The sequence below is a fragment of the Littorina saxatilis genome, linkage group LG6 (genome assembly GCF_037325665.1).
Source record: "Littorina saxatilis isolate snail1 linkage group LG6, US_GU_Lsax_2.0, whole genome shotgun sequence".
Classification (NCBI taxonomy): domain Eukaryota; kingdom Metazoa; phylum Mollusca; class Gastropoda; order Littorinimorpha; family Littorinidae; genus Littorina; species Littorina saxatilis.
In genome coordinates this window covers 20,489,145-20,501,432 of record NC_090250.1, presented here as the reverse complement: position 1 = coordinate 20,501,432, position 12,288 = coordinate 20,489,145, and the positions used below count along the sequence as shown (strand labels likewise).

Below are 12,288 nucleotides of genomic sequence, written 5' to 3'. Positions count from 1 at the left end.
TTTCGTGTTCTATGTGCCGGTTCAAACCGGTATTCTTTGGGCATTTCTGGTGCAATCAAGGGAAGCATCCAAATGCAATCATGGCAACGAGAGTGGTTTTTTCCCCACTTTTGGGACATTTAGACACCCACAACTCTGTTGCTAAAATGTTGGTATACCAGTGTGTCAGGGTGTAAACATATGCAGAGACAGAGAGAGAAGTAGTTGAGTCTGTTAGTAAGTGTGTGTGGCTGGCCTCGTGCTATCCTTGTATATGTCGTGCCGAATTCACGGAATTGCCGAATTCGCGGAATCGGCAACATTTTTGCCCATTTCGCGTAATCGGCAAAACGCTGCCCATTACGTGAAATCGGCAGCGTTTTGCCGAAAACGCGGAAAGGCCTCTAAAATATGCTGATTTCACAGAAGCGACAGCCAGTCTGTTACTTTTTGTGTCACCAGAACATTGCACTGACATTGTTTTACCTCCTTACTATGTTTTTTATGGTCTATATGTTGGTCTGTGTCGAGCATGACTCCGGAAATGCACGAAAACTAATTTTTTGGCAATAACTTGCCATAACTTATCGATTATTGCAATATCTATAGATTCAAGTATCTATTTGTCTTAGTGTGATGATATCCCAGGCATTTGAGAACTTTAAACCCAAAAAGTGGCTGCTGATTTCTCAAAATGGGCAAATTTTAGAATCCTTTACGCGTTTTCGGCAAAACGCTGCCGATTTCGCGTAATGGGCAGCGTTTTTCCGATTACGCGAAATGGGCAAAAATGTTGCCGATTCCGCGAAGTCGGCAATTACGTGAATTCGGCACGACATATATATTGCTTTTTTCCAGATACATGTACTTTGAAAGAAGCATAATTAATGCGTTGAAATGTTGATGTTTGTTTCTTGAATGATGTATGTTATGATAATGTCCACATAATTATATGTATCCTTTATGATGTGCTTGTCAATTAAAAAAAAAAGAAAAAAAGGTGCGTGTCTAATTAATTTTAAGGGAGACGAAAAGGCAAAGGGATTGGTTTTAAAAAGAATAGTTTGCTTGGAGTGACTGACCCTTAGGTGAGCTCGACTCACCCAACAGTACAAATAAGCCAGGGGCAGGATCGAGGCCTGACCAGTCTCTCTGCCATTATTTTGTATGCTGTGTCACCGTGTGCTGTGTGCTGTTTCAGAACATATGTGAGTGGTATGTTCGAGTGACAAAGACAGCAGCCACAGTGTTTCACCTTTTCATAACCTACGCCATACTGCTGGGGGGTTTCTTTCTTTTCATTAAAGGCACAGTGCCGCTCACAGCCTTCGTTTTGCGTTTTTATTGCAACTGAGTGCATTTACAGTTCAAACATCCTCCAATGCCAAAGCCAGCAATCTGGATGCTAGCAACGTAACCTACAGATACAGAGATATGGTAGTAAAACAAACCCAAAACAAGAGGCGAAGCCTTCAAGGCTCACGTAAGAAATCGACAAACAGTAACACAAACCATAGATGTGTATTGACGGGATCGCCAACTCGTTGCGCGCGCTCACCAAGTAGCGGAAAGCGGAAAAGACGATTTTGACAGTAACTTTACTTCCGGTGCAGTCTTTCAACACATGGAGAAGAAGGAGAATTTCGAAGGGGAGGTGGAGTTTGTGGCTGAGGTATGTGAAAAGCAAACAAAGCAATACAAAAAGATCATTGCTGATGATTGAAATGAGTCATGTGAATCAACAATAAAGATTGATTGTGGACGGCACGTCATTATTTTTGTTTTTAACACTTGAAACGCGAGAGCATCTGACACACTGGTAAATCCGAAGCTGTGCACGTGTTCTGCGCGAACTTAGAATCCGGTTTCATTCTAGAATGGACCGGGTCCAGGTTGGAATTCTAACCCTGCGCAAGTACAGGGGTGCCATTCTAGAATGAAACCCTTGAATAAAGGGGGCCGTAATGTTTGTAGGTAAGACAGAGTTGTCTTCCCTTGAATTATCTCCACCTGCACCTTCCCTTTGATAAGATGGGGCTGATTTGTCTACCCCTGAAAAAAATCCTTTGGCGATCTTGCGATGTCATGTCATGTCAAGAAAGTTGACACTCCTGAGTACGCAATAAACAAAGGCAGACCATAGCAAGGGGGACTACCAGGGCGGTATTGTTTGCAGGGCAGTTGTTTTTGTGATGAGAGCCGGTTGCGGCCGCTTGCAATGTCAGCGCTGTCTCCCTCTCGGAAATGTCTGGTTTTTTGACAATTTTTTTCACAGACAGACAGACAGACAGACAGACGGTCAGACCGACTAACCGACAGACAGACCAACAGAAGGACAGAGTGAGTTATAGAGCTGTTGTCACAGGTTTAAAAAAAAGTTGACATTAACAAAAACAGAAATCAACAACAACTTTTGTCTGGTTTTATAATATTATGGGAAAAACATTGAAAGCAATTCATAGTAGTAGTACTACCACAACAAATACTCTCAAAGGGGAATTCCATGCCTAAAAGTTTGACAGTTTTTATTTAATCTATCAGAATCCCTACCTTCCAAACTGTGATATGCCCACGTTTCAAACTCTTCATGTATATGAATAAGATTAAGTCAGTCCGGAAATTTCCGTTCGTAGCGATCAGTGCTGAGTGTCTCTCAAAATCGTAATCACTTTCAGAACATCACATCACAATCCCAATTCACGATGTCTTTGAGTAAAGTGTAAAAAACCCGAAAAAAACCCCAACCAAACACACAAAAAACAAAAACAAACAGAAAATCCAGTTACAAGCGAGATCGTCAAAACACTGTCAGTCCGGAAATTTCCGTTCGTAGCGATCAGTGCTGAGTGTCTCTCAAAATCGTAATCACTTTCAGAACATCACAATCCCAATTCACGATGTCTTTGAGTAAAGTGTAAAAAACCCGGAAAAAAACCCCAACTAAACACACAAAAAACAAAAACAAACAGAAAATCCACATTTGTGGCTTTGGCTGTGTGATAGTCTAACTGAAATGACTATTCCAACTTGGACCCAAATTCCAACCTTGCGCAGGGCCGATTCTAGAATGGACCAGCAACAAGGGTTTCATTCTAGAATGGCACCCCTGTACTTGCGCAGGGTTAGAATTCCAACCTGGACCCGGTCCATTCTAGAATGAAACCGGATTCTAAGAACGCGCAGAACACACGCAAGCTGATCAGCAGATCGTTTTTCTGCAGATATCTCGCTCACATCGGCCACTATTTTAGCTCAGCGAACCGACAAATTTGCAACAGAACAATTTCTGAATGTTAGAAATTCGGCTGTAGATTTATAGATACCCTTTCTATTCCATTGTTGTTGTTTTTTCAGGGGGAAAGTACCGACATCTCAATCGCTGAAAAGATGACAGCATCACCACAAAAGAAACTGCAAGAATTGCCAAAAGTAAGTAAAAATATTGACAGATCTATGTAAAAGACTATGAAAATTTAGAACTGGAACAACAGATATTCAAGAAATAACCGATAAGTGATATATTATAACTGAACCATTGATTGATTTGAATACTACATCATGCATGGAAGTTAAAAATGGTGCAGGAACTGAAGTCAGATCAACACATCAAAAAGATCAGTGCAATATATTTGTTTTCTCTCCCCTCTAGCATAATTCTGTTTTGATATATATGCTTGATGTCTTCTGTTGTTTTTAAATTCATTGTCACTTCTAAATTGCATAACGCTTGTTCTTTCTGCCTTTCACCGGAGCTCAGAGAGCTTGTCGACCTATTCTCCACCAAATCGTTCAACTTCAAACGTCTATCAACTGCCATTAATTAGCTATCATCCAGCTATTTGTATGGACAGTTAGACTTATTTCTCTAGAAATTTAGTTTTACTTAGGGTTTATTGTTCTGCTTTTTTTCAGACATACCGTCCCGCACCAGAATTGCCAGAGGTTGTTGCAACTACAACTTTGAAGAACTGTGTCGTGATGTACAGCAGCTTCCCGAGTCGTGGTGCCTCGCGAAGAACGAGGTGAACCAGGTGGTTAAGGTTGTTGTGCTGGAGCCTGGAGGCCAGCTTGGTTAAGGTTTGACTTTGACTTTGAGTCAGCATTTTCAGTGATTTTTCTACGCAGCTGATGGTGTTTGGATTTAAAGTGTAAAGGAAAAAGTCCCCCCCCGAAGCAGCGTGCTGCAGTTTAGACTGGCTTGGCGACAGTGTTGAAGTGAGTGACAAGTAACATTTTCAGTAAATCGCTTTGTGTTACAATTATTCAACGCCAATTCTGAGCCAAGAGAATGATTTTTTCATTTCATTTGGAATGTTGTGTTTTATAGGTTAGGTGTGGAAATTTGGATTTGACTGTAAAGCTCTTTAGCAGAGAATGTAAATAAACTTGACCAAGAAATTATTGCGACAAATTTCAAACTCCCAAATTAAAGCATTGATTAATTCCGGTTAATTAATTAGATTAAATGTCACAAGAATTTATGCTTTAATTTGGGTGCAACATGTTGAAACTTTGTTTGAGAATGTATCTACTTTATTGATTAAATATATGCATGTGTATAAATAGGAATATTTCTTGTGTCAAATTGTGTGAATTGAGACTGAGTGAGATAGTGAATGTTGGTACATTACAGGGCCGGACTAAGCAAAGAGGAGGGGGGGAGGTTGCCAATGGTGGTCCAGGGGGATGTTCCTCTGCCCCTTGTGGGGGTCAGGGGGCGACGCCCCCTTAAGCTGAAGGGTAGGTCATATTCTGAGATAGGAAAATGGTCGCTCCTTGCATGAAACGGCATAAAATAAACAATAATACATTTTTTTTAAATAAATGAGGTACATATTTAGGGGGGGGAGGGGGGTTGCGCAACCCCCATAACCCCCCCCCCCCCCTGGTAGCCCTAGTCCGGCCCTGCATTAATTGTCACTGTATGGTGTGTGTGTGTGTCACTGTGACCAAAGATACATATGCTCTTTTTGAGTTCATACAACTTCCAATTCCATTCAAACGTTAACAAAGTGTTGCTTTCTTTCTTTCTTTATTTGGTGTTTAACGTCGTTTTCAACCATTCAAGGTTATAACAAAGTGTTGCTGGTATGCGACTGAACATGTTCTATTAGGAAAGCAAAGCAAATTCCAGTGTACATAGTGGTCAACATAAAAACAATCAGACGCATCGATGCAAGACATTTATCAAGTGGCTGACAATTGATTTTGAAATGAAAACTGTTTGCAAAATATCTCGCTGTCAAAATTATATCTTGAACAAGTACACAAAGGAATTAGGTTTGAACCATAGCAAAATGAATATGTTTCAAATTTTCATGTTGCAGACTTAAATTTACATGGACTCATGAAAATACAGAACAGGCACTGAACAAGCCATGTGATACAATACTGAACCAAATACTGAAATAGGAAGAGAAGTACATTTTAACGACAGCAGATTTTAACACCAAAAATCGACACCTAAGACAACAATCAAGAAGTTCAAATTCAATGTACATGCACTTGATCAGATAGGATAGTTTGTACTGCATGAAGAAAGATCATACACAACACACTACAGAGATCCTTCCTGATTGTTCTCAACATTGTATGTTTTCAGCTTTTTCCTCAAACTCCTTTCTTTCCATGTGCATTTCATTTTGTCCAACATTGTATGTTTTCCGCTTTTTCCTCAGTCTTTTCTTTCCATGTACATTTCATTTTGTCCATCATTGTCTTCAGTTTGTGGTGGAGTCTTATTTAAAAAAAAACAGAACATTTTGCAAAGTGTCTTCTTGAACAGCTTGTGAAAGATCAAATGAATACAAAGTGTCATAAAAACACACCGGAACAGCATCACTGTTCCTGCATGGTTCAATAAAGTCATCTGCTTTTGCCTGTGTGTTGATGCACAGGTTTCACAGAAAATATGTTCCATGGACATCAAATCACCAAAGGGAAGTAATCGCTCTTTAGGCCAAAAAAAATAATAGGTGTGGTTACGGTAACATAGCCCAAAAAAATAGGGTAGGAAGGTAGGCAATCACTTTTTTTTTCTAATGTGTACAAATTAAACCTACTTGACAGGGAAATAAGTGTGCGACTCGGGCGCTTTCGCTTTCATTGCGTTTTCTGCACTCGTTTTCTTGGTTTTTTGGGGTTTTTTTTGTTGACAAATGTAATAAAAAGTTATAGGGTCGGCCCCAAAAAATAGGGTAGGTCGGGTTACCGTAACCACACCTATTTTTTTTTAGGCCTTATGCATACGACATGTGTAATAGATTAAGCGAGAGTTGTACGGAACCTTTTCTCCTGGCACGAGAGGATGAAAGTCGCTTGTATATTTCAATGCTTGTTATTCTCTCAGGTGCCAGGAGAAAAGGTTTTGTACAACTCTCGCTTACTCTATTACACAGTCATGTCGTATGAATAAAGAGCAATTACTTCCCTTTGGTTATTTGATATCATCAACGCTTTGCCTCATTCTGTTTAAGATTTCTGCTTTGTGTTGCATGGACAGACACATCTGCAATACATTGGGCTTGACAAAGGTCAGTTTGCCCTTGTTCAGCATGCTTGTCATGTCAGGGGTGGTTTCACTCTCTTCACTGTAGAATTCAGGTGCGCAAGTCAGGGCTTCCAAACACTGCAATTTCTCATCTCTGTACGCACTCTTTTGGAGACACCAAACTCTCTGTTTTAGCTTTTTGGCAACACATACTCCAACATACTTTGCATTGTACTCTTCATCCTCTTTGATTTCTAATGCACTTACTGGTTCCCTAGTTTTTCTTCATAGGCCTTTAAGACACCAACAGTATAAACATGTTCAAGGCAATCCAGGCTGAAACTGCAGGGGATACTGTCAACTCAATAATGCCTGAATGCTGGGTTGAAAAAGCAGAGTAGTACCTGGCCCACGCCTTCTCCTTGGCAGCATTCCCAACCTTGCCTCAGGGAACTAGGCAGTCATGAAGAAGCAGAAGTTTCTCTTCCAGATCTGCACCTAAAACACAGAAAATAAAATATTATAATTAAAACAACACACAAATATAGCAGAAATCAACCCAAGAGTGAAACTGAAGATGTAAATGCATGCACACAATCAAAACCAACAACACACGACAACAACCCAAAACTACACTTTACATGAATGGATGTGAACATATTAAATTTTGTATTCCATTTGTCGTTATAGAACGTGTTGACAAACCACTTTCATGAATCCTTATCGATCATGTCTTACAACTATGACATGTGCTATTAATGATCCTAAAAAACATGAAATATTGTAGTGGCAGGCATGTACCTAAAATATTTGTAAACAGTAGCCTCTCTGTGCAACAAAGCAGTATTTTTGCTCGAAAACTATGAATGAAAATGATCTTTCAGGTACTGGGACTTTGCAAGCTGATTTTTTTTATACCGCCTTACTCAAAAACTTACTTTTCAATTACTGAATTGGTCGACGAGCCCTCTGAGCTCCGGTGAAAGGCAGTTGTCATTCTTGATAGATGCACAAGCGTTCTGCAATAAAGCATGCAATTTAGAAGTGACAATGAATTTTAAAACAACAGAAGACATCAAGCATATATCAAAACAGAATTATGCTGGAGGGGAAAGAAAACAAATATATTGCACTAATCTTTTTGATGTATTGATCTGACTTCAGTTCCTGCACCATTTTTAACTTCCATGCATGATGTACATTCAAATCAATCAATGGTTCAGTTATATATCACTTATCGGTTATTTATTGAATATCTGTTGTTCCAGTTCTAAATGTTCATAGTCTTTTACATAGATCTGTCAATATTTTTACTTACTTTTGGCAATTCTTGCAGTTTCTTTTGTGGTGATGCTGTCATCTTTTCAGCGATTGAGATGTCGGTACTTTCCCCCTGAAAAAACAACAACCATGGAATAGAAAGGGTATCTATAAATCTACAGCCGAATTTCTAACATTCAGAAATTGTTCTGCTGCAAATTTGTCGGTTCGCTGAGCTAAAATAGTGGCCGATGTGAGCGAGAATTCTGCAGAAAAACGATCTGCTGATCAGCTTGAGTGCACAGCTTCGGATTTACCAGTGTGTCAGATGCTCTCGCGTTTCAAGTGTTAAAAACAAAAATAATGACGTGCCGTCCACAATCAATCTTTATTGTTGATTCACATGACTCATTTCAATCATCAGCAATGATCTTTTTGTGTTGCTTTGTTTGCTTTTCACATACCTCAGCCACAAACTCCACCTCCCCTTCGAAATTCTCCTTCTTCTCCATGTGTTGAAAGACTGCACCGGAAGTAAAGTTACTGTCAAAACCTCTCGCAGCCGCAGACGGGAGTTCGAAACAGAGCCAGCGTTGGCGCGCGCGCAGAGTTGGCGATCCTGTCAAGGGATATCTATGCACAAACTCAATCACTCCGTCACACATACACACACACACAGTAAGCATAGGTGACACTGTGCAAGAAAGCGAGACACTAGATCTAGATCTGTCTGTCTGCATATGAGCCTGTGCCAAAACGTGGTCTGCCGAAAGAGCCGACATGCTCATGCATTACTGTTCATCAACCGCACTTTCAATCGCAAAAAGCACTGAACAGTTTGAAAGCATGTATGTTAAAGACATAGCAAAGACAGTTTCAGAAGCTTGCATGCATTACACCTACATGAAAAAAATAAAAATGTTAGCCGAAACGAGCAAATCCGGCGACTTAAAAGTGGGACATTCCGTACATGGTGTTTTGTTCGTCCGCGGTCCAGAAATCTCCGTCGGCAAGTTAGAAACAGTGCCCATAATATTGATAAATGTACCCTAAATTACCACGAAAAGATGATGTCTACGAAAAAAAAGATGTTTATTGGCAAAATATTTGACGTCAAAAACGTCCATAGCGATCGTAACTCCCTGTGTCTCCAGCGAACTCACGATACGTCCCTCGATTTTCGAATCTACGAACGTCATTATCGCAACCGAAAGTTGTAAGCAGCAGTAAATAAAAAGTTTTATTTGATTTGCAAACAATTGATTTCAAATAAAAGTATTTTAAGTAGTTTTGAGAAGTTTTTAGGTTGAATGCAATTTTCATGTCTTTTTGTTACGATCGCTCAATATTCAATAACTTATTTTAAATGACCGCGGAAGTATCGGGGCTGCTGTTATAAATAGCAAAAACGTTACACGCACGCAGTTGGACTCCATTTTGCTACACGGATGGCCGACTTTCGCAGGGAAGGTAAGTTTTCGTTTCATGTCTCCTGTTTGATGAGCGTTACGATCGACATAAAGTTACGATCGACTCAAAATTCTTCAAGTTTTTTACTTATTCGCTGTGTTATAGCTAGTAGCAAAGAATATGTTCTGGGTGATTCTTCCTTTCATATTTTAAGCATTTGTCTGGACTGAAAAAGTTCGTTGAAGCTGAATTAAGACACAGGGACAGTTTGGGTCTTCGTTACGATCGATCCATATTCTGTGATGTCTTTGTTACGATCGACTGAACATTTTCACGGCTAGCAATAGCAACAGCAAACAATGGTTCCGCTTGGATTAGCAAGTAATGTATGAGTTTTCGGACTTGTTTTTACATTTAGTCAAGTTTTGACTAAATGTTTTAACATAGAGGGGGAATCGAAACGAGGGTCGTGGTGTATGTGTGTGTGTGTGAGTGTGTGCGTGCGTGCGTGTGTGTGTGCGTGCGTGTAGAGCGATTCAAACCAAACTGCTGGACCGATCTTTATGAAATTTTACATGAAAGTTCCTGGGAATGATATCCCCGAACGTTTTTTTCTTTTTTTCGATAAAAACCTTTGATGACGTCATATCCGGATTTTTGTAAAAGTTGAGGCGGCACTGTCACACCCTCATTTTTCAATCAAATTGATTGAAATTTTGGCCAAGCAATCTTCGACGAAGGCCGGACTTCGGTATTGCATTTCAGCTTGGTGGCTTAAAAATTAATTAATGACTTTGGTCATTAAAAATCTGAAAATTGTAAAAACAACATTTTTTTTATAAAACGATCCAAATTTACGTTCATCTTATTCTTCATCATTTTCTGATTCTAAAAACATATAAATATGTTATATTTAGATTAAAAACAAGCTCTGAAAATTAAAAATATAAAAATTATAATCAAAATTAAATTGTCGAAATCAATTTAAAAACACTTTCATCTTATTCCTTGTCGGTTCCTGATTCCAAAAACATATAGATATGATATGTTTGGATTAAAAACACGCTCAGAAAGTTCAAACGAAGAGTGGTACAGAAAAGCGTGCTATCCTTCTTAGCGCAACTACTACCCCGCTCTTCTTGTCAATTTCTCTGCCTTTGTCATGAGCGGTGGACTGACAAGTCAAGTCAAGTCAAGTTTTATTCCAATAAAACCCCGTGAGGGTACATGGACGATGCTAGGAGTATACGGTCTTGCTGAAAAATTGCATTGCGTTCAGTTTCATTCTGTGAGTTCGACAGCTACTTGACTAAATGTTGTATTTTCGCCTTTAAGCGACCTGTTCTTGGTTTGGTTGTGAAATATTTTTCGAGAAGGCCACTCGGGGATCTTCTTGCGTCAATCGTAACGCAAGACATGTAACTCTCACTGTGTCTCGGTTACGAGTGACACAAAGTATTTTTGGACAGCTATGCATTTACATACGTATGCCTTTCTTTTCTATTTAAGGTCTGCGTTTTACTTTTCACTTTTGGAATTGAGAGTTTAGGGTTGTGGTTTTTTTTTTTAATGTTTGTAGCTTTGATTTACGAGGAATGCATGTCGACCGTAACTTTTCTTGGGAAGAACACAGTATTGTTTTATGTCCTTTGTTACTTGTTTTTTTAGTTACCTCAATAGTCAATTACCAGCCTTGTAAATAAATGACTCTGCAGATGAAAGCATATTAATTTATGGTGATTGTGTCAACTTAGACACATCTCTTTGTAGGAAATCCAGTACAGTCTTAGTTCTTAGGACTGATGTTAGAAGTGGTATTGTTGCTCTTAAAAGTGAAATGTTACATTTATCTGGGAGAGGTAGAAGAGACAGGGGTCAGTGCTGTAGAAACTGCACTTGAACATGTCATTAAATTCTAGATGTGCTGTGGGCAAATATTTTTCTGTCTTGTACTTGAGCCTCATTTCTTTTTCGTGATTGTAAGGTCTGCGACTGCAAGTCAGATTGTCACCCCAGGCTGAACGAGTCCGGAAGCAGAACAACGAGCGATCCAAAGAGTACAGACAACGGCTAAAGCTGGACCCTGAACGCTACGATGTCTGCCATGAACGAACTTTGGAGAGGAACAGAAGACATGCTATTCTTACACAAACACGTTTGCACCCACGCGTATGGCTTTGCTTGCAAAGTACACCAACTTTTTGAAAAATACACTCAACGTTTTGGGAAAGTACTCTTGCCTCGGGTTTAGTGTAAACAGGTCTGCATCTGGTTTGGTCTGACTCCCTTCTGACAGTGACAGTCTGGCAAGTTTGCTGATCATGCATAGCCCGAGTAGATTAATTTATTTGATGGGGGAAGCCAATTTTACGAACTTTGCAGTTATCATTATCATATTATTTTACATGTAGGCATTGGCAGCTAAAGCTATGTGTGAAAGCTGATCTGTGATTTTCTCTAGTCTTGTACATTGTGGTACTTTGAATGCTTGTGTGTATTTATTGGTAGAGGTGCACATTTTTTTTTAAATCTCTGATTACCAATTTGTGATTGATCAAGTCTTGTATTTACCTTTGTAGGGTGCTAGTGTGCCATGTGTTTCTTTGATTATGTGCATGACTATTTGAGAGTGCAAGTGACACTTAATGTGTGGATGTGGAGGATATTCATGAGATTGACATTTCCCTTGGGCGTTTGTAATTTTACCTTGTTTTCTCCATGAACTTGCGTTTTAATTTTTCATTTTTATTTAACCAGTTTTGAGTGCAAAATTGTTTGTTTAATGACTTTTGACTCGTTCAGACTGGAATGTAATGTTCACGAACATTAACTGCAGGAACTTTCTGTATAAGCTGATGGTGTAAATATACCACTATTTGGGAATGTTTTGGTTAGTTTTCTGTTGTGTTTTTGAGATTCTTGCCATCCATTTTCCAATGAATTTGTACATTTGAAGACATCTTATCCTTATTTTGCACTTCCTGCATGTAACACCTGGCATTTTGGCATTTCTTATTCTCTTGTCACATTACAGTGTGTGTTCCTGACTTTGTGTGTCAACCGGAACATGAGACACAGTGCCATTTTCATGTCTTCCTTGACCCCGTTACAGTTGACACAGCAGGGACTAGTTTTTCTACTTTGCTTTC

General features: G+C 39.4%; 1 protein-coding gene and 2 long non-coding RNA genes across 4 annotated transcripts in view; 2 read left to right on the top strand and 1 right to left on the bottom strand.

Annotated features, from left to right (window-relative positions):
* Window positions 1-4,484, top strand: part of LOC138968740 (uncharacterized) — a 330,336-nt gene extending 325,852 nt beyond the window's left edge. Inside the window, exons 2-3 of the long non-coding RNA XR_011456271.1 lie at window positions 3,334-3,408; window positions 3,892-4,484. This is a non-coding gene — a long non-coding RNA (uncharacterized lncRNA). The remainder of the gene's footprint in view (window positions 1-3,333; window positions 3,409-3,891) is intronic.
* LOC138968738 (folate receptor gamma-like) overlaps window positions 1-12,288 on the top strand; it is a 376,265-nt gene that overhangs the window by 316,496 nt on the left and 47,481 nt on the right. The gene's annotated exons all lie outside the window — the stretch shown is intronic.
* On the bottom strand, window positions 4,977-8,368 carry LOC138968720 (uncharacterized). Of its 2 annotated transcripts, XR_011456265.1 has the most exons (4): window positions 8,194-8,368; window positions 7,788-7,862; window positions 7,408-7,488; window positions 4,977-6,967 (listed from the first exon to the last, which is right to left on the bottom strand). It is a non-coding gene; the product is annotated as an uncharacterized lncRNA (long non-coding RNA). The 2 variants fall into 2 exon arrangements; XR_011456264.1 differs by having other exon boundaries at window positions 4,978-6,967; window positions 7,788-8,368.